General features: G+C 44.1%; 1 protein-coding gene across 2 annotated transcripts in view; it reads right to left on the bottom strand.

Annotated features, from left to right (window-relative positions):
- LOC124711336 (fatty acyl-CoA reductase wat-like) overlaps positions 1-25,360 on the bottom strand; it is a 273,938-nt gene that overhangs the window by 130,969 nt on the left and 117,609 nt on the right. For both annotated transcript variants that reach the window (XM_047241370.1, XM_047241371.1), the window contains exon 2: positions 20,382-20,429. The gene's annotated coding sequence lies outside the window, so the exon portion shown is untranslated. The remainder of the gene's footprint in view (positions 1-20,381; positions 20,430-25,360) is intronic.

Raw genomic sequence — 25,360 nt, 5'->3', positions numbered from 1 at the left:
GCGACCGCTACGGTCACAGGTTCGAATCCTGCCTCGGGCATGGATGTGTGTGATGTCGTTAGGTTAGTTAGGTTTAAGTAGTTCTAAGTTCTAGGGGACTGATGACCACAGCAGTTCCCATAGTGCTCAGAGCCATTTGAACCATCAAATGAGGTAAATATGTGTCTATTAACAATGTACCTAACGTGTATGACAGCTTTAGCGCAGCATAGTTTCTACGTGTTACACATGATCGCAAACGAGTCTAGACCACTATGCAAATTACAAATTATGGCAATTTTTATTTAAATTCCTGTAAACACATATTTCATGACCAGGAAAATATCCACTGTTTGCCTGGTAACATAACGTTGAATCACCAAGTATGAGTGAATGATGATCTGCAGTCTGGGGTGGTTAGGGTAGATAGTATTGAAATACAAAAAGAAACTACGTATTTATTTTACAGTACTGACAGATTTCTGAGTGGCAGATAAAAGCTGCGAAAACAGAGTTGGGTAAAAGTATGAATAAAGGCATAAGTGATTAACTAAATAAGAAAATACTGGTCCAACTCTTACCAGAGGAATGTTAGCAACGAATCAAGATACTAACGAAATGAATGTCCCAACAATCTGCTGGATACCTTCCTGCACGCAGGAGAAACTGAACAGCTAAGCAGTAACGGTGGGCATATATGCCTGACGCTTGAAGTACGTTCGAAGTAACTGTTCTGTTTGTCCTCGTTCACGGTTAAGGTTACGGTTATGAACAAGGCCATAGCGTGCAAGTAAAATGCCGACATTAACTTGCAAGCTCGCCCTTCCTGTTATCGCAAGTTACGCAAGTACCAGCCGTTTAGCAAACAATAGGCATACAATTCAAGATACAACAAACCTATCCCAAACCTGCGTCAGATTAGTTGCTCAGAAAGTACGTAAATTGATTTCTGAACCGTTCTTCTAAAAATGTTGGGGTAATCTAGCATTCCGAAGATTTCCCATCGGCTTCTCAATGGGAGCTAATGACGTCGTTCATAAATTCCTGGGAACATCGAGTCCAGCTTCTTACAAGGGAACCTCCCCATCGCAGCCCCCCTCAGATTTAGTTATAAGTTGGCACAGTGGATAGGCCTTGAAAAACTGAAAACAGATCAATTGAGAAAACAAGAAGAAGTTGTGTGGAACTGTGAAAAAATAAGCAAAATATACAAACTGAGTAGTTCATGGGAAGGTAGACAACGTTAAGGATATTGGGAACGCAGGAGCGCCGTGGTCTCTTGGTAACGCGGGCAGCTGCGGAAGGAAAGGTCCTTGGTTCAAATCTTCCTTCGAGTGAAAAGTTTAATTTTTTATTTTCAGTTTATGTGACAAACTCTTATGTTTTCATCACTTTTTTGGGAGTGATTATCACATCCACAAGAAAACCTAAATCGGGCAAGGTAGAAGAATCTTTTTACCCCTTCGCCAAGTCTACAAGTTAGGTGGGTCGACAACATATTCCTGTCATGTGACGCACATGCCGTCACCAGTGTCATATAGAATATATCAGATGTGTTTTCCTGTGGAGGAATCGGTTGACCTATGACCTTGCGATCAAATGTTTTCGGTTCCCATTGGAGAGGCACGTCCTTTCGTCTACTAATCGTACGGTTTTGCGATGCGGTCGCAAAACACAGACACTAAACTTATTACAGTGAACAAAGACGTCAATGAACGAACGGACAGATAATAACTATGCAAAAATAAAGAAAATAAATTTTTCACTCGAGGGAACACTTAAACCAAGGACCTCTCGTTCAACAGCTGCTCACGCTACCACGGGACCACGACGCTCCTGAGCTCACTTTGTCCATGATGTTGCCTATGCGACCCGTGGGCTACTCAGTTTGTATATTTTGCTTATTTTTTCACAGTTCCACACAACTTCTTCTTGTTTTCTCAATTGATCTGAGTTCAGTTTATCAAGACCTATCCATTGTGCCAACTTATAACTAAATATGAGGGGTGTGCGATGGGGAGGTTCCCTTGTTAGAGCAATTTCGTCATGCTAATACATCCCTCAAAGTATTATGCGCTCTATTGTGTTTCAAATACACAGATCAGCCGGAACGCTATGACTACCTACCTAATAGCCGGTATGTCCACCTTTGGCACGGGTAACAGCGGCGGCGCATCGTGGCATGGAAACAATGAGGTCTTGTCAGGTCAGTGGAGAGAATTGGCACCACATCTGCACACAAAAGTCACCTAATTACCATAAATTCCAGGGAGGGGTGGGGTGAGCTATTATGCTACGTTCAATCCCATCACAGATGTGCTCGAGTGTGTTCAGATCTCGCGAATCAGGGGACCAGCACATCAAATGGATCTCCACTGTGTTCCTCGAACCACTCCATCACACTCGTGGCTTTGTGACATGGCGCGTTATCTTGTTGAAAAATGCCACTGCTGTCGGGATATATGATCGTTATGAAGGGGTGTACGTAGTCTGCTACTAGTGAACATACTCCTTGGCCATCACGGTGCCTTGCACGAGCTCCAATGCACTCACGGATGCCCGCGTGAATATTCCCAGGAGCATAACTGAGCTGCCGCCATCTGGTCTCTGTCCCGCAGTACAGGTGTCAACGAGCTGTTCCCCTGGAAGACGACGGATTCGCGTCCTCCCATCAGCATGACGAAGAAGGCATCGAGATTCATCGACCATGCAAAGCTCTGGCAGTGCGCCAGCGTCCATGTCACGTGCCCATTTCAGTCGTATTTGCGAAAGTCGGGGTGTTAACATTGGCACATGGATGGGTCGTCGGTTGCGAAGGCCCTTAGTTAATAGTGTTCGGTGTACTGTGTGTTCAGACACACGTGCACTCTGCACAGCCATTAAAGTCTGGTGTTAGTTCCGCTACTGTTCGCCGCCTGTTCTGATTTACCAGTCTGCCCGGCCTATGACGTCCGACATCTGTAATGAGGGTTGGCAGCCCAACTACACGACGTCTGGACGTGGTTTCAGCTTGGTTTCGTCACGTGATGGAGACACGCACCACAACACTCCTCGAACACCCGACAAGTCGTGCAGTTTCCGAAATTTTCGTGCCAAGCCTTCGGGCCATCACAATCTGTCCTCGGTCAAACTCCGATGGATCGCGCACCCTCCGCATTCTACACAAGGACAGCACTCTCACTGATACAGCACGTACCGTGTGGTGTCTGACTGATAGTCATTCTTCGCCAGCTGACGCTGCTATCTCCTGTACGGGATTATATCGATAGTAGGTCGGTGGTCGTAATGTACTGGCTGATCAGTGTATTTATACTAAAACTAAGTATAGTGAAACAGAGTTATTAAAAAAACGGGGTTTTCAAAAAATACACTACTCGCCATTAAAATTGCTACACCACGAAAATGACGCGAAATTTAACCGACAGGAAGACGATGCTGTGATATGCAAATGATTAGCTTTTCAGAGCATTCACATAAGGTTGGCGCCGGTGGCGACACCTACAACGTGCTAACATGAGGAAAGTTTCCAACCGATTTCTCATACACAAACATCAGTTGACTGGCGTTACCTGGTGAAACGTTGCTGTGATGCCTCGTGTAAGGAGGAGAAATGCGTACCATCACGTTTCCGACTTTGATAAACGTCGGATTGTAGCCTATCGCGATTGCGGTTTACCGTATCGCGACACTGCTGCTCGCGTTGGTCGAGATCCAATGACTGTTAGCAGACTATGGAATCAGCTCAAGAGTGTTCAGGAGGGTAATACGGAACGCCGTGCTGGATCCCAACGGCCTCGCATCACTAGTAGTCGAGATGACAGGCATCTTATCCGCATGTCTGTAACGGATCGTGCAGCCACGTCTCGATACCTGAGTCAACAGATGGGGACGTTTGCAAGACGACAACCATGTGCACGAACAGTTCGACGACGTTTGCAGCAGCATGGACTATCAGCTCGGAGACCATGGCTGCGGTTACCCTTGACGCTGCGTCACAGACAGGAGCGCCTGCGATCGTCTACTCAACGACGAACCTGGGTGTACGAATGGCAAAACGTCATTTTCTCGGATGAATCCAGGTTCTGTTTACAGCATCATGATGGTCACATCCGTGTCTGGCGACATCGCGGTGAACGCACATTGGAAGCATGTATTCGTCATCGCGATACTCGCGTATCAGCCGGCGTGATGGTATGGGGTGCCATTGGTTACACGTCTCGGTCACCTCTTGTTCGCATTGACGGCACTTTGAAAAGTGGACGTTACGTTTCAGATGTGTTACGACCCGTGGCTCTACCTTTCATTCGATCCCTGCGAAACCCTACATTTCAGTAGGATAATGCACGACCTCATGTTGCAGGTCTTGTACGGGCCTTTCTGGATACAGAAAAGTGTTCGACTGCTGCTCTGGCCAGCACATTTTCCAGATCTCTCACCAACTGAAAACGTCTGGTCAATGGTGGCCGAGCAACTGGCTCGTCACAATACCGCAGTCACTACTCTTGATGAACTGTGGTATCATGTTCAAGCTGCATGGGCAGCTGTACCTGCACACGCCATCCAAGCTCTGTTTGACTCAATGCCCAGCCGTATCTAGGCCGTTATTACGGCTAGAGGTGGTTGTTGTGGGTACTGATTTCTCAGGATCTATGCACCCAAATTGCATGAAAATGGAATCAAATGTCAGTTATAGAATATATATTTGTCCAATGAATACCCGTTTATCATCTGCATTTCTTATTGGTGTAGCAATTTTATTGGCTAGTAGTTTGTCTTCATATTTATTCGAAGATGTTTTATTTATCTTCGACAAAAGAAAAGTGATCTTCCCAACCTCGGCCTTTTCATACAATCTGAATGCCGCTGTGCAGTGTATGACCGACGTTATTTTATGGAAATACTAGTAATGCACCAACAACTTCATTGTGTAAACGAGCTATCCGGTCCAGTACTGATATAAAAAAGTCGCTACATTATAAACAATTAATTAGTAGGTGCCCGCCAGTAAGTATGATTATACTTATTTGCTCCGTTACAACCGGCCGCTGTGGCCGAGTGGTTCTAGGCGCTTCAGTCCGGAACCGCGCTGCTGCTACGGTCGCAGGTTCTAATCTTGCCTCGGGCATGGATGTGTGTGCTGTCCTTAGATTAGTTAGGTTTATGTAGTTCTAAGTGTAGGGGACTGATGACCTCAGACGTTAAGTCCCATAGTGCTCAAAGCCACCTGAGTCATTTGGTCCGTTACGGCGACGAGCGATGAAAATCCTGAATAGTACTATACATAAAGGTAGAGGTACTTGTTGTAGGACGAGTGCATTTCAATTGTTTGTGTTTGTGCAGCGGTATCCTGTTATCCTTGAATACGTATGAAACTTTTTATGTTTCACTGCGATAATATGACATTTACATTAATCACTGCTTACGTAAGGCAATTTAAACTTTTTGTAGTCGTTTTGCCACATCGAGTCCAGACAGAATTTAATTTGCACAAATTGTCTCTTTAGGTGGTTCTCCGTTTCAGCTTCTCAGTAATCGTTTAGCTTGTATTGCCACTAAGAATTGTGTGACATCACTGCAGATGCAGCCCTTATGCTACTCGCATAGCGAGTACATTAAACTCGCTTCCTAGAAGAGTCTGAATTCACAGAAAATGTTCAAATGTGTGTGAACGCCTAAGTGACCAAACTGCTCAGGTCATCGATCCCTAGACTTACACACTACTTAAACTAACTTAATCCAACTTACGCTAACAACAAGGAGCTGCGCAATCCGTGACACGGGGCCTGTAACCGCGCCGTTAAAGTTCACAATCGACTTCCTCCTCATTTTTGCCTGTTCGTGTCCTTTCTCTGATCTTGATAACGTCAAACTCTAACCGCACTTCTTAATTATTTCATTCTCTTCTGCTCATCCTCTGGTGCTGCACTAATACTTGACTGTCTTTCGATAGTCTTCGTCGAAAACACGAATGCGAGCTCCCTAAAGACAACAACATTGTCGGTGAACAAAATCCACGAAACTTACTGATGTTATCTAGTATCTCGTGTACATGCGTTATGAAACCATGAAAATTATGTCGCACCTAGAGAAGCCTTTGAGAATTTTCTCTCCTGTGTCAGCCTCGCAACTTTCTCAGTTATTTGTCATGTACAGCATTCCTGTATCTGACAATGCCTACAATTTCTCTCATCGATGACTTTCCCTGGAACCACAGCAGTGATTCCCTCATGTCTTAACACATATCCTATCATCATGCCCATGCCAATGTACGGCATTCCTTGTCGACTGTGCAGATCACTACTAAATTTGTTTTCTTATCACGGCACCTATTCTTCTGTAAGATCATACGTCAAACACTTCGATTCTATCCCTTTCTGACTTTCCCGCAGTTGAGCGGATATCTCATATGGAGGATATCGTGTCTTTGTTCACATTCTGTTTGATTCAGAACACCTAGTGATCTGATTCCGTCTTCGGATTAGGGCTACGTAAATTAAAGTGACCTACGAGTAGCATTTCACACTCATTTCCAAATCTTCAGGGGATTTATTACATCATTGCGTTTTAAAATTTGTTTTTATTTTTATTCGATGTTTATCTACTCCCACTCTGGTAAAACTGTATAGCATATCCACTGGTAATTTTGGAATTATTTCTTGTATTGAAATCTCGTGGAATCATTAATTTATAAATTTTTCTAGTGTAACCAATTTCAGCGGCGTGTATTGGCATTGAAACTGGAATTTTCATGCAATCTGTTGTGTTGGCAGAAGAGCCAACACCGTGTTACTAGAGGAGGCCGAAATGCACGCGGTTTAGCTCACGCAGGCTGGCGTGAGGAGGGAAGAACTATTCTGACGTGAGGTCTGGAACATGACAAGGAATTAGAATTCAGAAAGCGGACATAATTACTTTGATACTTAACTTTAATCCATTAATGATGAACGTCGCTCTTGATGGTACATGGGTCACAATATTATCTGTTCAGAAGACATAGTAACTGAATATGGCGCCTTGCTAGGTCGTAGCAAATGACGTAGCTGAAGGCTATGCCAAACTGTATGCAAATGAGAGCGTATGTAAACAGTGAACCATCGCTAGCAAAGTCGGCTGTACAACTGGGGCGAGTGCTAGGGAGTCTCTCTAGACTAGACCTGCCGTGTGGCGACGCTCGGTCTGCAATCACTGATAGTGGCGACACGCGGGCGGGTCCGACGTATACTAACGGACCGCGGCCGATTTAAACGCTACCACCTAGCAAGTGTGGTGTCTGGTGGTGACACCACACAGTCTCGTGAAGCAGTAGGTCTCTTGCTTACGCTTGAAATTCAGTGTTACGGTTTTACGGAATAAACAATTTTCAGCAACCAGGGTAAATCGTTGCTAATGCCATTAATTCGAAATCGAGCGCTGGGGTTACCTGACTGTGGGTCACTGAATTTAAGACGCATGCTACATGTTATTGAGTATTAAGGGAATTAGGTAGCACTTGGAGAAGACATTTGTCCATGCACGTATCGGCTCTACATTGTGTTCGCAAAGTTGCTGTGCAGTTACAACGTGTGTTGGCTCTGAGCACTATGCGACTTAACTTCTGAGGTAATCAGTCGCCTAGAACTTAGAACTAATTAAACCTAACTAACCTAAGGACATCACACAAATCCATGCCCGAGGCAGGATTCGAACCTGCGACCGTAGCGGTCACGCGGTCCCAGACTGAAGCGCCTTTAACCGCAAGGCCACACCGGCCGGCTCAACGTGTGTTGGCAATGACACCCACAGTGGCTATACAAGTGTGAACCAGCTTAAGTTTATTGGTGACCACTTTCTGCAGCTTTGTGATGTGTTTCTAACGTACGCAGTGAACTCAGTTATTAAGTCACAAAGCGTTGACATACAGCATGCATAGGCAACTGCGGTACACTACAGATTTTTCTGTTCCCCAAAGAAAAAAAATCAAGTGAAGTAAAGTCTGGTAATGGAGGGGGCCATAGGTTTTTTGAGAAGACATGTTCCCCAAAAAACTCTTCCGGAAGAGGCAGTGGCGCCATGTTGCTGAAACCGCAAGTAGTTGATTTCTTGTGCCTTCAGCCGACCTGTGAAATCGTGGATCATTAAACAAAAACCTCTTCTGCTACGGTTTCACCAAAAAATAAAGGTCCAATGAAGCGCCGTCTGGATATTGCTGCCAGTACTCCAGTTTTATGATCTTGCGATGGTGTTTCAAGCACGGGACGAGGATTCTCCGTTGGCTATAGTCATACGTTTTGTGTGTTAACATGACGATAGAGCTGGATGCAGGCCTCGTCTGCACAGAAGTTGACGTCAAGAATATCAGTGGTATTCCTCTCAATAACATACGTAAACCATTTGTAGTAACGGATTAGCTTTTCATGATCCGTATGTAACGCCGGAAATGCATATCCTCCTATTTCTATCCATTGTACTATAATTTGTTTTCCTTATTTTTGTTACCTGAATATATGACATTTCTGTCTCTTTATATATTGTAATTGCTTTACTATTTGTATATATATATTTTTATGCATTTATGTCGATGTATAATTGGTTTGTCTCGTATATATTATTTGTATTTTTACGCTGGGTCTTGCCTAGGGAAAACTGCTATCGAACGATTACATCGATAGGTCGTGTGAAGACTCAAAGTGTGTAGGATCTTTGGTAGTGTTAACTCTGCCGCGTGGAGCGCGGGCAGAGCAGTGAGAGTCTGGCTGGAGTAGCGAGTGGAGCAGGTGTGTTGTGTGACGCTCCCGCGAGTTGCCGCGCCTCCGGGGTTTGGCAGCATGTAATTGCGCTCGACTCGCGATGATAGTTTCTGACATGGTGTCGCGGACGGGAAGCATTAGCTGGCGCACATCAAGAGCCCGTTTCGCCTGGTGACCGTGTCGAGAAGAAGGCGCGCCAACATCCAGCTTCTGCAACAGCGACGGCCGACAATGAGTGACTGTCGCCACCTCCTCGATCGACGGCTTCAAACCTTCAATCAACCAACAAGGAAGACTAAAAGCACGTAAAGTTTCAGAACTGTATGGCAGACCTCAGCTTTTCAAATTGTTCCATTTGCCTCGCAAAATTACAGCAACTTAGCATGAACCTTTGTTGCTCATTGTCCCAATTGCATTGCCAAGCAGGGTCCCTTCCTTTTCCGAAATGAACCCGAGTGTCGTTGAAATTCAAACGCCAGCATTAAAATAATTTAATTAGATTTCACTGCTTTAATTTCAAAGTTCAGTAGCTGTCTACAATATTTAGGTTACACGAGCACAAATTTAGAGTGCGAGTTTTGTTAGCATATTTTAGCTTACCTGTGACTGCAGCTCAGCTTGGTACGTACTAAATTTTACTATTGTTAATAGTTCAGAATCATTTAATTCAAGTTCAAAGTAAAATCTCTTGTTTCTAAATTGCGTAGAGTCAAGTTGCTTTTGAAATGATTGTTGAGGTAGTCCAAGACTAACCGTATTTTACTGGATTTCGATGTGCTTCAGAAAGAAAGCTCACTATTAACTTCAGTCACTAAATTAACTTTCGATTTTCCGGTTTTATTAATTCTTTTGCTAAATTAAGTCAGAGTGTAGCGAAATTTATTACTTCTGACAAACTTTCAGTTTTCACACTACACGTGTCAACCTTCAGTTGCCACGCTTCTAGTGTTAATTATATGTGTAATAACCTTTCTTTTTCAGTTACTATAGTAATTGTCCTTAGGACTGGCGACCGTGATTTCCCCCAAATCTCAAATATCTAATTACCGCTAGTTAATTGTTAACGTAACGGCCGCACATTTACTTTCTTTATTAACTTTACCCCTTTTCAAAATTAATTTCCACCAGTTTCATTTGCATTTTTCCTTTCATTTAGATGTAACCCTTTCCTCCCTCTTTACCGATAGATTAACTTCGGTGACGATTGCCTTTCCCAAGTTTCCATTAGGTACACGCGGTTTAATTTTTCACTGTCATTAAGGTCGATAAGTGAGGGGGGAGGTTACACGTATCTTTCAATTCTTGCACTGCTGTCTCTTTGCGCGAGACCAGTTACTGTGTTTTCCTAAACAATTTATATGCGGTTGGAAGCCCGATATTTTTTCCCTTTCCCAATTTGCGCAATGATTTTGCGAGGCTCTGGTGCATAAAGTCGGAAATATCTAACAACTTTTTGTTTAGTTTGAATGGTCTTGCACGTCGTTCGACATCTAATACTGAGCCTGTCTCTCGAAATTTCTCAGTAAGTTGACGAACTGCATTACGATGAAGTGCAGCTGTTTCCGGGAATGTTTCAGAAAATTCCTCCTGCACTAAATCTGTGTATTTATCGCCTTGTCGCAACACATGGTCAACAAGAACAATACGTTCCTCAGATGCAAGCACCACAATTTAAAAACAAACTGAAGATCTGAACACTACACATCAAATTTAGTTTCCATCAACCGAACCAAGCAGTTAAATGTTACTCAGAAGTAGTGTAAATTGAAAAACAATTGCGTATCTATAAAAAAAGTGCTGTCAGCTTGCGTTCTGCCAGTCTTTCTTCCGAACTACGAACGTAACCTACTTCCGTAGTCCGTAATGCAGCGTACAGCACCTTCCAGCATGTACTGTGCAAAGTGCATTTGCGTTACTTGCGAATAACCTCGGGCCTCCTCCTTTCGTTGCGCTTGATGTGAAATGCCTTTCACCTATCGGCAATGCAAATGTCAGATCGCTTTATGCAAGTGTCAAAGTCATATTCTGGGGTTTACGTTCAGGGCACAAAATGTATCTGTTGCACGAGTACTTCTAATTTCACAAGACAGGTGGGAGGTATACACATTCTGCTGTTCATTTACGTACAATACTGTGCTCCAGGCGCAGAATCTCAGAAATTTCTTTCTGAAATTGACATCTAAATTTGATGCTAGTATTCTCCCGAAGTGAAATGTTTCTTCTCTTTGGATCGTCCGTCGCACTTTACTTTGCTAGGTGGTTCCAGTATTCCTTTACCTTTGTTACAAACATCATTTCTGATGCTCGTCTATACTTTCATCTCTCTTTGGTTTGCTCTAAATCCACAATCTATATTAATAGCAATCTCACCATCGAATAATGCTCATCATGTGTTTCACTTTATATTCGCATTCAACAGAGCCATGGGACATTAGTTTATAGCAGCATTCATGAAGTCGGACAGAAGAACGAGAAGACTACCCAATACACTGACAGTGACTCAGTGTAGCTGGCATTCGCCCCTCTGTCTGCTATAAGCAGTTCCTATTGAAAACTCCTAGGCTTATTAGCTATACACTACTGGCCATTAAAATTGGTACACCGTAAAGAAATGCAGATGATAAATGGGTATTCACTGGACGTATATATTATACTAGAACTGACATGTTATTACATTTTCACGCAATTTGGGTGCATAAGTCCTGAGAAATCAGTACCCACAACAACCACCTCTGGCCGTAATAACGGCCTTGATACGCCTGGGCATTGAGTCAAACAGAGCTTGAATGGCGTGTACAGGTACAGCTGCCCATGCAGCTTCAACACGATAGCACAGTTCATCAAGAGTTGTGACTGGCGTATTCTGACGAGCCAGTTGATCAGCCACCATTGACCAGACGTTTTCAGTTGGTGAGAGATCTGGAGAATGTGCAGGCCAGGGTAGCAGTCGAACATTTCCTGTATCCAGAAAGGCCCGTACAGGACCTGCAACATGAGGTCGTGCATTATCCTACTGAAATGTAGGGTTTCGCAGGGATCGAATGAAATGTAGAGCCACGGATCGTAACACATCTGAAATGTAACGTCCACTGTTCAAAGTGCCGTCAATGCGAACAAGAGGTGACCGAGACGTGTAACCAATGGCACCCCATACCATCACGCCGAGTGATACGCGAGTATCGCGATGACGAATACACGCTTCCAATGTGCGTTCACCGCGATGTCGCCAGACACGCATGTGACCATCATAATGCTGTAAACAGAACCTGGATTCATCCGAAAAAATGACGTTTTGCCATTCGTACACCCAGGTTCGTCGTTGAGTAGACGATCGCAGGCGCTCCTGTCTGTGACGCAGCGTCAAGGGCAACCGCAGCCATGGTCTCCGAGCTGATAGTCCATGCTGCTGCAAACGTCGTCGAACTATTCGTGCACATGGTTGTTGTCTTGCAAACGTCCCCAATTGCTGACTCAGGGATCGAGACGTGGCTGCACGATCCGTTACAGCCATGCGGATAAGATGGCTGTCACTTCGACTGCTAGTGATACGAGGCCGTTGGGATCCAGCACGGCGTTCCGTACTACCCTCCTGAACCCACCGATTCCATATTCTGCTAACAGTCATTGGATCTCGACCAACGCGAGCAGAAATTTCGCGACACGATAAACCGCAATCGCGATAGGCTACAATCCGACCTTTATCAAAGTCGGAAAAGTGATGGTACGCATTTCTCCTCCTTACACGAGGCATCACAACAACGTTTCACCAGGCAACGCCGGTCAACTGATGTTTGTGTATGAGAAATCGGTTGGAAACTTTCCTCATGTCAGCACGTTGTAGGTGTCGCCACCGGCGCCAACCTTGTGTGTATGCTCTGAAAAGCTCATCATTTGCATATCATAGCATCTTCTTCCTGTATGTTAAATTTCGCCTCTGTAGCACGTCATCTTCATGGTGTAGCAATTTTAATGGCCAGTAGTGTAGTTATGATAAGGCACCACACCCGCAAAGGTACCATTTGGATGCAAAGTAAATTTGAAAATCGTATCACTTTGAGATCTCCAGCTTCCCAGTACGCGCTACAGGAGCTCGTGGCATGCCCAGTGTCTCGAGTACTCATAGTCCGTGGAGCACCACAGTCAAGAGCTGCTGCACGCGCAGGAGTTACGGCTCACACTGAAAGTCACTACGAGTTCAAGAGTGATTGTATGCAAGGCTTAAGCAAACACACCAGTTCCTGGCAGCTGCTGTTGTTGTAGTCGGACTGTAAAGGTATGTGATGTAACTATTAGGTTGGTGTGTAAGTTCGTAGCGTCTTAGTTTCGCATGTTGGGTTTCCGGTTGCTGTGGGTGTTCTTATCGATTGTCATTTTTATTTGTAGTTCACTGTTGCTATTTAAGCTGACATATTTTAATTTTTTCGTTTGGAGATAGTGAGCAGAGCTGAGGACGCTAAAAATGGAGTGCCTAGTAGAGAAGTCGGAACATTTCCGTTATATTCTTCTGTTTGAGTTCAACAGAAGGGTAACAGCAGTGGTGGCAGCCGGAAAACTTTGCACCGTTTATGGGGATAATGCCACTGCACAGAGAACGGCAATAAAATGATTTTCCGTTTAAAGGAGGATCATTTTGACATTAGTGACTCTGCACGTTCAGGTGAGACCCTTGCGGTTTGATGAAGATCGTTTAAACGCATTGATACGCAATGATCCACATCACTGTAGGCGAGAACTCGTAAATGAGATGAACTGCCACCACTCCACCTTCGTGCGACATTTGAATGCTATGTGGAAGGTTCAAAAATCGCGTGTATGGGTACCGCATGCCCTAAGCTGGGTGGCCATATGTGTGTTTCTGCTCGCTCGTCATCAGCTGGCTCGGGAGCAACACCGATTCTGCATCGGTATTGGTGACGAAATGCAGGAAGATCTGCAGCGGATAGGCACTTGGTGCAGGGAGTGGCAACTGACCCTTAACATAGACAAATGTAACGTATTGCGAATACGTAGAAAGAAGGATCCTTTATTGTATGATTATATGATAGCGGAACAAACACTGGTAGCTGTTACTTCTGTAAAATATCTGGCAATATGCGTACCAAACGATTTGAAGTGGAATGATCATATAAAATTAATTGTTGGTGAGGCGGGTGCCAGGTTGAGATTCATTGGAAGAGTCCTTAGAAAATGTAGTCCATCAACAAAGGAGGTGGCTTACAAAACACTCGTTCGACCTATACTTGAGTATTGCTCATCGGTGTGGGATCCGCACCAGGTCGGGTTGACAGAGGAGATAGAGAAGATCCAAAGAAGAGCGGCGCGTTTCGTCACAGGGTCATTTGGTAAGCGTGACAGCGTTATGGAGATGTTTAGCAAACTCAAGTGGCAGACTCTGCAAGAGAGGCACTCTGCATCGCGGTGTAGCTTGCTGTCCAGGTTTCGAGAGATATCGAATATATTGTTTACTCCTACTTATACCTCCCGAGGAGATCAAGAATATAAAATTAGAGGGATTCGAGCGCGCACGGAGGCTTTCCGGCAGTCGTTCTTCCCGCGTACCATACTTGACTGGAACAGGAAAGGGAGGTAATCATAGCAGCACGCAAAAGGCCCTCCGCCACACGCCGTTAGTTGGCTTGCGGAGTATAGATGTAAATGTAGATGTAGATGAGAGATGCCGTCTTTGTGTTAACATAAGGAAAAGAAAGGAATGGCTAAGCCAAACAAAGTAGCAACTTCGTGCATAAAGACCTTCGCGCATCCACAAAAGATAATGTTGTGCATCTAGTGGAACAATGACGGTGTGATGTGCTGTGAACTGATTGCATCACTGCTGAAATTTATTGTCAACAACTGACACGTCGTGCAAATTTTTGGAAATTTGTGGTAAGGTCTTATGGGACCAAACTACTGAGGTCTTCGGTCCTTAAGCTTACACACTACTTAACCTAACTTAAACTAGCTTGCCGGCCGCGGTGGTCTAGCGGTTCTGGCGCTGCAGTCCGGAATCGCGGGACTGCTACGGTCGCAGGTTCGAATCCTGCCTCGGGTATGGGTGTGTGTGATGTCCTTAGGTTAGTTAGGTTTAAGTAGTTCTAAGTTCTAGGGGACTTATGAACTAAGATGTTGAGTCCCATAGTGCTCAGAGCCATTTGAACCATTTAAACTAGCTTACGCTAAGGACAACACACACACCCATGCCCGAGGGAGGACTCGAACCTCCGACGGGAGGAACCACGCGAACCGTGCAAGGCGCCTGAGACCGCGCGGCTACCCGCGCGGCTCACCTCTTGCAGTAGTAGTCCAAGAACAGGGACCACAAAGACTGCGTGGAGTGATGCTACTCCATGGTAACGGGTGCCTGCATTCTGCTAGACTGACAAAGAAAGTACTATAAAGGAGTGAGAATGGGAAGTCATTCTGCAGCCACCTTATTTTGCCGATCTTACGCCCTCAGATTTTGACCTTTTCCGCACTCTATCGAACAACGTTGAAGGAACTTTCTTTCCGGATAAAAATGCACTCCAAACTCAACTCGACGGGTTCTTCACCTCAAAACCACATGATTTCTACAGTCCCTGAATCGGAAAGATACCCCAGCGTTGGCAGACTGTTGTAAATAGTGAAGGAGTATGTATTACTGATGTCTAACGTCTCTGTTATGTGTATCTGTTGTGATTATTAAACACATGGAAAAACTCTACGCCGGCTGGTGTGGCCGTGCGGTTCTAGGCGCTTCAGTCTGGAACCGCGTGACCGCTACGGTCGCAGGTTCGAATCCTGCCTCGAGCATGGATGTGTGTGGTGTCCTTAGGTTAGTTAGGTTTAAGTAGTTCTAAGTTCTAGGGGACTGATGACCATAGATGTTAAGTCCCATAGTGCTCAGAGCCATTTGAACCATTTTTGAAAAACTCTACGACTTAATGGACCACCCAATACAACAGCGACTGACGTCCTCTTGTCAACGAGAGATCTGAAAGCAATCCAGTGTTCAAACTTACTTTTTAACAAAAAGCGGGTTCTTTGTCAAAATGTTAGCTATTAAGACTCCTCTACAGTCACTAGAAAGGTGTAATTGGAATCGTGAAACGTTCTGTATATCGCAATGCATCAAAGCTGCTGGAGTACTCACCAATCTTTCAGTTTTGGCGTGCCTGGTAATATGTATCGTTAAATAGATAATAGGTCTACACTAATTTCGGATCGCTGTATGGAATGCGCATGTAAAATTTTAAGACATTTTGTTTGTAATGAGACACACAGACAGACGTGTTCAGTGAATGCTCAGCATCGCGTTAAACGCGCAATGAGCAGTATTTGTTTGGGCTGGCTCTACCTGTATATATGTTATTAACTGATACTTAATTATAATAAACTGTACCAAGAACCATGTGTTTTGATGGATCTTTAATGTGGCTTTGTTTTCAAACGGCATACTTACGTAATGCGCTAGTTACTTTCCGAAAATTCTACGACCACCAATACGACATTTCCTCTCATTTCATTACGGCAAATCGTACAATTAACGACGGATTTTAGAGAGATACTCAGTCAGCTGACACTTTGATGTAGCATAAATTCGTATATAAAACACACAAAACATGAGCTTAACTGAAAGACAAGCTGGCGCTTCCCTACTTTGTACTGATCAGAAATGGCGTCGTGTGACATAGGTGGCATTCTTCCGACTCATTGGTCTACGTTGAGACACGTGTTCAGAATATCTGACTTGCTAGATATTGCTCTGCACGTTCTGAAAGACTCCACCACTTGCTATTTCCACGCTATGACGCCAGAAACTCGCTACGCTCCACATTGACGCTCGACTGCACGGTCCATGTGCTGACGGCTTTATGCTATTCAGGGTTGGGATCCATATCTAATGGCATCGTCTATGGAACGTTGACAGCTTCTCTTCCGCCAACCAGCCATTGTTGTTGTGGTATTCAATGCCCAGACTGGTTTCAAGCAACTTTCCACGCTACTCTGTGTGATGAAAACCTCTTCATCTTGAAACAGGTCAGTATTGAAGCAAGGGGGATTCTGGTGCACTCTGCACTGTTGCCAGACGTATCTAATATGGCGGCGATGACGTCATCGAAGATGGCGGCGTGTAGACTCGGCAACAGCTTATAATCACACCCAAGATAGCAGCCATGACATCATTCAAGATGCTGATTTTGCTGGGAAATTGGAATTTTGGTGGGAAGATAGGTCAGTTGGGCTACCTCCACTAACCTAAGTTACCCAACTGCCACCTCATCCTAGGAAATGGCAGGGGGGGGACTCAACCTGTGCTAGATGTAAGTCTTTATTATTTTGCATGCACTATTTATTTACACAATTTTAAGCAGTAAAGCCATCCAATGTGTTCACCACAAGGTCTAGACTCCAGCTGACCTAGTACACAATACCACCACCAGAGGGCGCTCTCATCCATGATGTAATCCAAGATGGCGGTAATGACGTCAGCCGATGACGCAAGTACTCTTATCCAAGATGGCAGGAAACAGTGTGCTCACCGCGAGGTTCGGGCCAAGTGCACAGCACCACCACTAGAAGGTGCTGTCATTCATTCTGTGACCTAATCCAAGATGGCGGCCATGACCTCAGCTGATGGCACAAGTAACATTATCCAAGATGGCGGATTTTGGCAGGAAACAATGTGTTCACCACGAGGTCTGGACCTAGTACACAGTATTGCCACCAGAGAGCAATGTCGTCTGTTCCATGACATAACCCAAGATGACTGTCTGGAGGGAAAATGACTCAGCCTGTGCTGAGCTGCTGGAGAGAGGAAGGAGTGTACTTTATTTATTTTGGAACAATTTATTTAGGGATGGATTTCAGATAGTATATTTATCACACTGATACAAAACACATGCTCCCACATGCTTGGGGTCACACCACACAGCCCACAGACCTGTAAGCTACTCCTAAATAACGCTATGGAGACATGCAAACAACTCCTAAACTACCGAAATAATTTCAGTTCAGACTTGCAAACTCCTCCTAAATAGTGCAGACATGAAATCAACTCGTAAACTGTCCAAATAACACATAGCACAGCTTACAGACCTGCTCACAAAATAATGCAACAAACATGCAAACAACATGCACAGACACCGCCTGCCTCCCCTATCCACTCAACCACACATGAGACTACCACACATGTTCCCAGAAGCTGAGATGTACCGGCAACTGTCAAACCATGCACAGGTGCCCACAAGCATGAGGTGGCGACATCCCTCTCATATTGACACCTGAGAAACTCCTCTACAAATGTGTGACCACCTACACACCATTGCTGACACGACCAGATGGGAGCAAAGTCCTATTTGGAGAGTACAGACGCTCAAAGGGTGCGAGCACGCCAAAATCCATCTTGGATATTGGTACTTGGGCGATCAGCTGAGGTCATGATCACCATCTTGGATTAAGCTGCAGAACAGATGACAGCGCCCTCTGGTGGTGGTACTGTGTACTACTCCTGGACCCTGTGGCAATCACACTGTTTCCCACCATCTTGGGTAATGGTACTTGCATCATCGGCTGATGTCATGACTGCCATCTTGGGTTATGGTACGGATGAGAGCACCCTCTGGTGGTGGTACTGTGTACTAAGTCAGCTAGAGTCCAGACCTCATGGTGAACACTCTGGACAGCTGTAGAGCATCAAATTGTCTAAATAAATAGTGCATGCAAAATAATAAAAACTAATGTGCGGCACAGGTCAAGTACTCTCCCTGCCATTTCCCAGGACGAGGTGGCAGTCGGGTGACTTAGGTTAGTGGAGGTAGCCCAAGTGCCCTTTCTTACCCACCATTTTCTTGGATTAGTAGAGATAGCCCAATTGACCTACCTTCCCTCTAAAATTCAGACTCTCCGCCTATCCCTAGGAAGAGGTGGCGGTTGGATGACTTAGGTTGGTGGAGTTAGCCCAATTGACCCATCTTCCCACCATTTTCTTAGGTTAGTAGAGGTGTGTAGCATTGTCCTGATTGAATTTGAACTTGCTGCCATTTTCTGTGGAAGAGGGTTAGGTTAGTGGAGGTAGCTCAAGTTATCCATCTTCCCACCAAGAATCAAACTTCCCGCCAAAATCAGCTATCTTGAATGACGTCATGGCCGACACCTTGGGTGACGACATGTGCTGTTGCCATGTCTACACGCCGCCATCTTGGATGACGTCATCGCCGTCATTTTGGAAACATCTGACAACAATGGAGAGTGTACCAGAAACTTCCTTGCAACAGTACTCAGGTTATTATTATTTGCATTTCCAGAATTTGTACATACTAAGGATATCTCAAACACTAAGCGACAATTCTGAATTGCTTCTTATTCGCGCACAGTCTTTGGTCAGATTAGCTGTGTCGCTGGGTGATGTGCTTTTTTCGTCATCGCTGCTTGGCACTGAAGAATGTGAAAGTTCTATCGTTACATGAGTAGTGAGACAGGAGCCAAGCAGAGGACTCATGGCAGTGTAGACGTATAGTTAAGTGCGTCTGTGTTTAAGTAAAATGATATGAATGTACGAATATTGTGAAAGACAGTAAAAAGAATCGATTAGTGATTTAGAATAAAATGTGCTGTAATAAGATTAGAAACGCATATGTAGAGGAATGAGGGTAATATTTTTTATTTAGTTGCATTGCATTCGCGAGTAGTTTGGTACTAGTGTTGAAAGGGACATCCATACCAGGGAACTTAAAATTTTCATTGAAGACTGAGTAATTTGGGGCGTAAGGTATTTTTCTTGTTTATTAATTATTTTTCTGGCATTTGTGAGTGTAAGAGATTGATATCAATGTTGCTATTTGTCAGTGTTAATGACTGTTGTAATATGAATTTCGTACAAGTAATAATACATCAGGTAATTTAAAAACAAATTGTTAACGAAATATTTCACCTAAGGGCCTTGTCCACATCCAAGATCCAAGTGAGTCTCACTCAATGACGTGTGTAAAATAGTTTACTTGTTGTATGGAGGACGACACTAAGCTCTCAGCAACTGTATTTAGAAATTTGCAGCAGGCGCAGAGAGAGCAGCGAATACCAAGCTTCCAAGCAAGTACACTACAAGGTAACATTGCGGGATCAGTTTGCTACATAAATTGTCAACTCACAGGGACCATTTCATGAATAGCATGACTAGGCCGATCATTAACGCACAGGGACCACTTTGTTAAATTAAGGAGATTACTCATGAAGTTCAGCATTTAATCACTTCGCACTTTTTCTGGAAAGATTGTAAAACAGGGCCAAATTCATGTTATACTCTCGCAGGAAGATATTTGGTTTCTCTCGCAGTTGCAAAAGCACAAAGTCACCCAAAACGACAGAGAAGTTACAGCCAACCAATCAAGGCAGAACGAGTTCAAAACGAAATGATTTCTCCCTTTCGTCCTATAACCAAACTGTCGATTCCCTCATATTGCAGAATGTGCCCTATCATTTTTCATGTCGCGCATTCGTGTGCACGTACATAGGAACTTGTCTGTCTCAAATACCTGGTGTCACTTCTCAGAGGGCTGGCGTAACAAATCTAAGGGGGCAACTGAAAGTTATGTCTTAATTAGCAAGCCGCCCGTGCTTTAGTGGGATTCAGTCAGTAAAAAGTTTGGCGACAGAAGTAATTCGCTAGGCACAGCGCCCGGCAGACGGAACACTCACTCTTAGCTGCCTCTCGTAGCCGCGCAGTGGACCAACTGGCTCCGAAACCTGGACATAATAGAAAAATGGATATAAAATTCTACAAAACTGTTTTCTTTTTAGACTCATTGTGTCGCTGATTAAAACTCCAATGTCGGAGTTACAAAATTCAAATTAGTGGATCCAACATAGCGGATCAAAAACTATAAATTTAACAGATTCTAGTACATAACTGGCCAATAAATTGCTACACCACGAAGATGACGTGCTACAGACGCGAAATTTAACCGACAGGAAGAAGATGCTGTGATATGCAAATTATTAGCTTTTCAGAGCATTCACACAAGGCTGGCGCCGGTGGTGACACCTACAACGTGCTGACATGAGGAAAGTTTTCAACCGATTTCTCATACACAACAGCAGTTGACCGGCGGTCCCTGGTGAAACGTTGTTGTGATGCCTCGTGTAAGGAGGAGAAATGCGTACCATCACTTTTCCGACTTTGATAAAGGTCGGATTGTAGCCTATCGCGATTGCGGTTTATCGTGTCGCGAAATTTCTGCTCGCGGTGGTCGAGATCCAACGACAGTTAGCAGAATATGGACTCGGTGTGTTCAGGAGGGTAGTACGGAACGCCGTACTGGATCCAAACGGCCTCGTATCACTAGCAGTCGAAGTGACAGGCATCTTATCCGCATGGCTGTAACGGATCGTTAGCCACGTCCCGATCCCTGAGTCAGCAATTGGGGACGTTTGCAAGACAACAACCATGTGCACGAACAGTTCGACGACGTTTGCAGCAGCATGGACTATCAGCTCGGAGACCATGGCTGCAGTTACCCTTGACGCTGCATCACAGACAGGAGCGCCTGCGATGGTGTGCTCAACGACGATCCTGGGTGCACGAATGGCAAAACGTCATTTTTTCGGATGAATCCAGGTTCTGTTTACAGCACCATGATGTTCACATCCGTGTTTAGCGACATCGCGGTGAACGCACATTGGAAGCTTGTGTTCGTAATCGCCATACTGGCGTATCACTCGGCGTGATGGTATGGGGTGCCATTGGTTACACGTCTCGGTGACCTCTTGTTGGCATTGACGGCACTTTGAACAGTGGACGTTACGTTTCAGATGTGTTACGACCCGTGGCTCTACCCTTCATTCGATCCTTGAGAAACCCTATATTTCAGCAGCACAATGCACGACCGCATGTTGCAGGTCCTGTACGGGCCTTTCTGGATACAGAAAATGTTCGAATGCTGCCCTTGCCACCACATTCTCCAGATCTCTCACCAATTTAAAACGTCTGGTCAATGGTGGCCGAGCAAATGGCTCGTCACAATACGCCAGTCACTACTCTTGATGATCTGTGGTATCGTGTTGAAGCTGCATGGGCAGCTGTACCTGTACACGCCATCCAAGCTCTATTTGACTCAATGCCCAGGCGTATCAAGGCCGTTATTACGGCCAGAGGTGGTTGTTGTGGGTACTGATTTCTCAATATCTCTGCTCCCAAATTGCGTGAAAATGTAATCACATGTCAGTTCTAGTATAATATATATGTCCAATGAATACCCATTTATCATCTACATTTCTTCTTGGTGTAGCAATTTTAATGGCCAGTAGCGTAAAACGTCAGGTGTAAAGTATTGTGAGGTCGCCGATAACGAATTAGATGTCGAAATTGCCGTTATCTTATATTTTTCAATCGAAATCATAATGACATTTATCGCTGTCGTGTTGTCCAGTGGGAGACGGTTCGAAAAGCAAATCTTTTTACCTCAGTTGGTAGCTGTTCATCTTCTTCAATTGTCATTTTCTGGACACTCGAGATGAATGGATTCAAAGATGCCAGAAGCCGATGGAATATGACACGCATCGATTACTGACGACAATATTTGGGTGTAAAATCTTCTCGGTAACGGCGAGCATCCTTATTCCGAGCTTCGTGCACACGGCGAGAGTTTCTGCTGCTATTCTTTGTGATTTCGAACTCTTACCTTCACCAGCAAAGTCGCCGGATCTCCCTCAACAGAGAACGTTTGGAACATCATGGGCTGTGCCCTCCAACCACCTCTGGATTTTGACGATAAAACTCGCCAATTGGACAGAATTTGGCACGATATCCCTGAGGAGGACACCTTTATCAATCAATTCCAAGCCAAATAACTGCTTCCATAAGGGCCGGAGGTGGAGCAAGACATGCTCAATTTGTGAAGCTCTTTCTCCTGAATAAATCATCCATTTTTTAAGAAGGTTGTAATTATTTGTTTGTCTGTACATGTGCATCTCAATTGCCGATTTCCGTTCCATTCGGGTAATTCCTTCGTTCGTCTTAAAGTGAATTTGTCGCATCTTCACTAGCAAGCTCACTTTCGTGAATGATGTTAGTTCTTCATTAACAACGGATCACGCTTATAAATATTCTCCGTAAAATATAATGTTCAGTCCGTATCACATTTCCCTAATGTCATCTACATTGTCACGATAGTGTTATGATAGTACCTGTCACCGTAATTTCCATATTACAAATCCACAAAAGTCTGAAGAGTTCCAGTTCGTTAATGAATTCTTCCAATTATTCCACTTCCAGCAGTGGTGTTTAAGACATTACCTCTAACTGTAGCTAATGAACTCTGGAAACTTTCTGGGTGATTCTCATTTTGTAAGGAGTCAGCTGAAACGTCTCCTTTTTCATGTTTTGTACGTTACAAAACAAGACAAGACAGGATGCCGTACCTCATCGTACAGAGATTCTAGTTATCTGTTGTGAATCCATAGTACAACTGTCTCTTGAATTACGCCCTAGTTGTCAAACGTATCCTATTTTTACCACAACAAGTTTTACAACAACGTTATCCCATTATCAAATGCTATAAAGCAATTATCAATACAGCGCAGTACTGTGTCTACTGACAGCCATATAAAACATTTATATCGTGCTGTAGTATAACATATCTTAACCCTATAGTGCCCTGCGTGATATATAATATAACAAGTGTAACAGAGTCAAATACTCAGCGAAGTGACACATCGGACATAAAAGGTCGGGTACGGCCTTTCTGTTATACGTTCCCAGAGTGACGGACAGAATCGGCCGTATATTGAGCAAATACTGCGTAAAGATTATTTGTAAACCGACAAAGAAGATCAAAAGGTGTGTCAGGTCGGCAAAGGAGAAAAGGGACCCACTTGCAATGCCTGGATTATACCGCATACCATGGACTTGCGGAAAAATTTATATCGGAATGGTTGGACGATCAGTCAACACCAGAGCGGCATTCCAGGTTGGGACAGGTGCGGAAATCGGCCGTGGCAGAGGACGCGCTGTGTTAGGCCGACAACACCGTAATTTTCACCGACGCGGAAATTCTGGCTGTAGAGAAGAGCTATCACACCCGCTTCTCCAGAGAAGCTATAGACATACCCAAACGTGAGAACAGCTTCAACAAGAAAGAAGAAAGCCTCGAAGTGAACGGATCTTGGATTCCCGTGCTGCAGCGAACGGCCGTTACAGGTATAGTCTGTCTGTAAACTCAAGAGCGAGCAGCGCTTTTGGTGGGGGAAGTGGCCTTTCCCAGAAGAACGCTGTCACCGGCCTACAGGGGCACCCAAAATCTGTTGCCCGTTACCTGTCTAGCGGTGTAGATCGGCGTGCAGTGATATACGTCGTTTCTGTTCGTGGGATCTTAGTTGCCAGTGTCAGTGAGTTAACTTTGTATACTTACTGATGCACTTCGATATCCGGAAGCGATGGATAACCGTCTAGCATTGCAAGAAAATATGCAGAATACGAGAGGCGGCCCAAAAAGAATTGTTGGCTAATATTACCAGTCCCAATTAAAGGGCTGCAATCTATGCAAACGTCAGCCTCACCCAATAGGACACATAAGTAAGGAACAGAAAAATAAGTCGCATGGTTTGCTGGAATCGCCACGAAGGAAAACTAATAATTTTGGGAGGAAACCCATCGCTGTAGACAGTTTCAAAATCAGGTAAAAACTTTGATGCTTATGGAACACTAAATCTGTATCTCGGTCACTATTCACCTGATTCCAAGACATATTGCTTAAGACATGTGCGCAATAGCTATTCTAAACACTGCTGAAATTTCCTTCGAAACATGTACAGCGATTCTGGACTTCTAAGCGAAAAGATTGACATTCGAGGTGCGTTCACATATACATTTTTATTTTTTGGTAAGAAGTTTGTTTGTTAATCTACAGCAGTGTTATCCTCTTAAAAATATTTCCCAATACATTCTATACACTTATGCCAGTGCTTTTTCCAATTCCCGAAACACTTTAGGAGCTGTTTCTTCGGGACAGTTTATACATCTCTTAACTGAGCATTTTCAATCTCATCCATGCTTATAAAACCGCTGTTCTTTAAGGCCTGCTTTGAAATGTTTATACCACTTGTCTGCCCTTGGTTTCCTCATAACAGGCTCACCAAAGGCAATATTTACCATTTCTAAAAATTTCATACACTTTATTCCATTCTTATAACAAAATTTAATACAGATTCTCTAATTTATTTTTAAACAAAACAAATAATCGTTGATGCTACCAAAACACATGTAACCTTTCTGACTACTGACAACAGAGTAAATATCCAATATGCATAACATTGTGTCACTGAGGCATGTTTAAAAAGACAGTGACAAAAAAGTAGTGCAAATCGGACTAATGCTACAGACAAAATTATAAATTTCTGCTTACTTTTTAAACACTCTTTGTGTTGCAAGAATTGTTAAGTTTCAATGCAGTCCTTCAGAGAAAACTTCTACCTTTTAGTAGAAACACAAAATAAGAACAAGCCTTAAATTCTACAGACTGATTGCATTATATGGGGTTCTTTTACGAATAGCAATAGAGGAACATACATTCACATGAACAAGCATTCGATTCTATGTTTGTAGTATAATTCTGACTTCCGTTCTTATGTTAATAATATTTACACTATAATGTTGTGTTTCGGAAGAAGGTATCGTTTTT

Source organism: Schistocerca piceifrons, chromosome 8, assembly GCF_021461385.2.
Source record: "Schistocerca piceifrons isolate TAMUIC-IGC-003096 chromosome 8, iqSchPice1.1, whole genome shotgun sequence".
Taxonomy (NCBI): domain Eukaryota; kingdom Metazoa; phylum Arthropoda; class Insecta; order Orthoptera; family Acrididae; genus Schistocerca; species Schistocerca piceifrons.
Note: the sequence above shows the minus strand (reverse complement) of the source record. Positions and strands in the feature narration are given on the sequence as shown.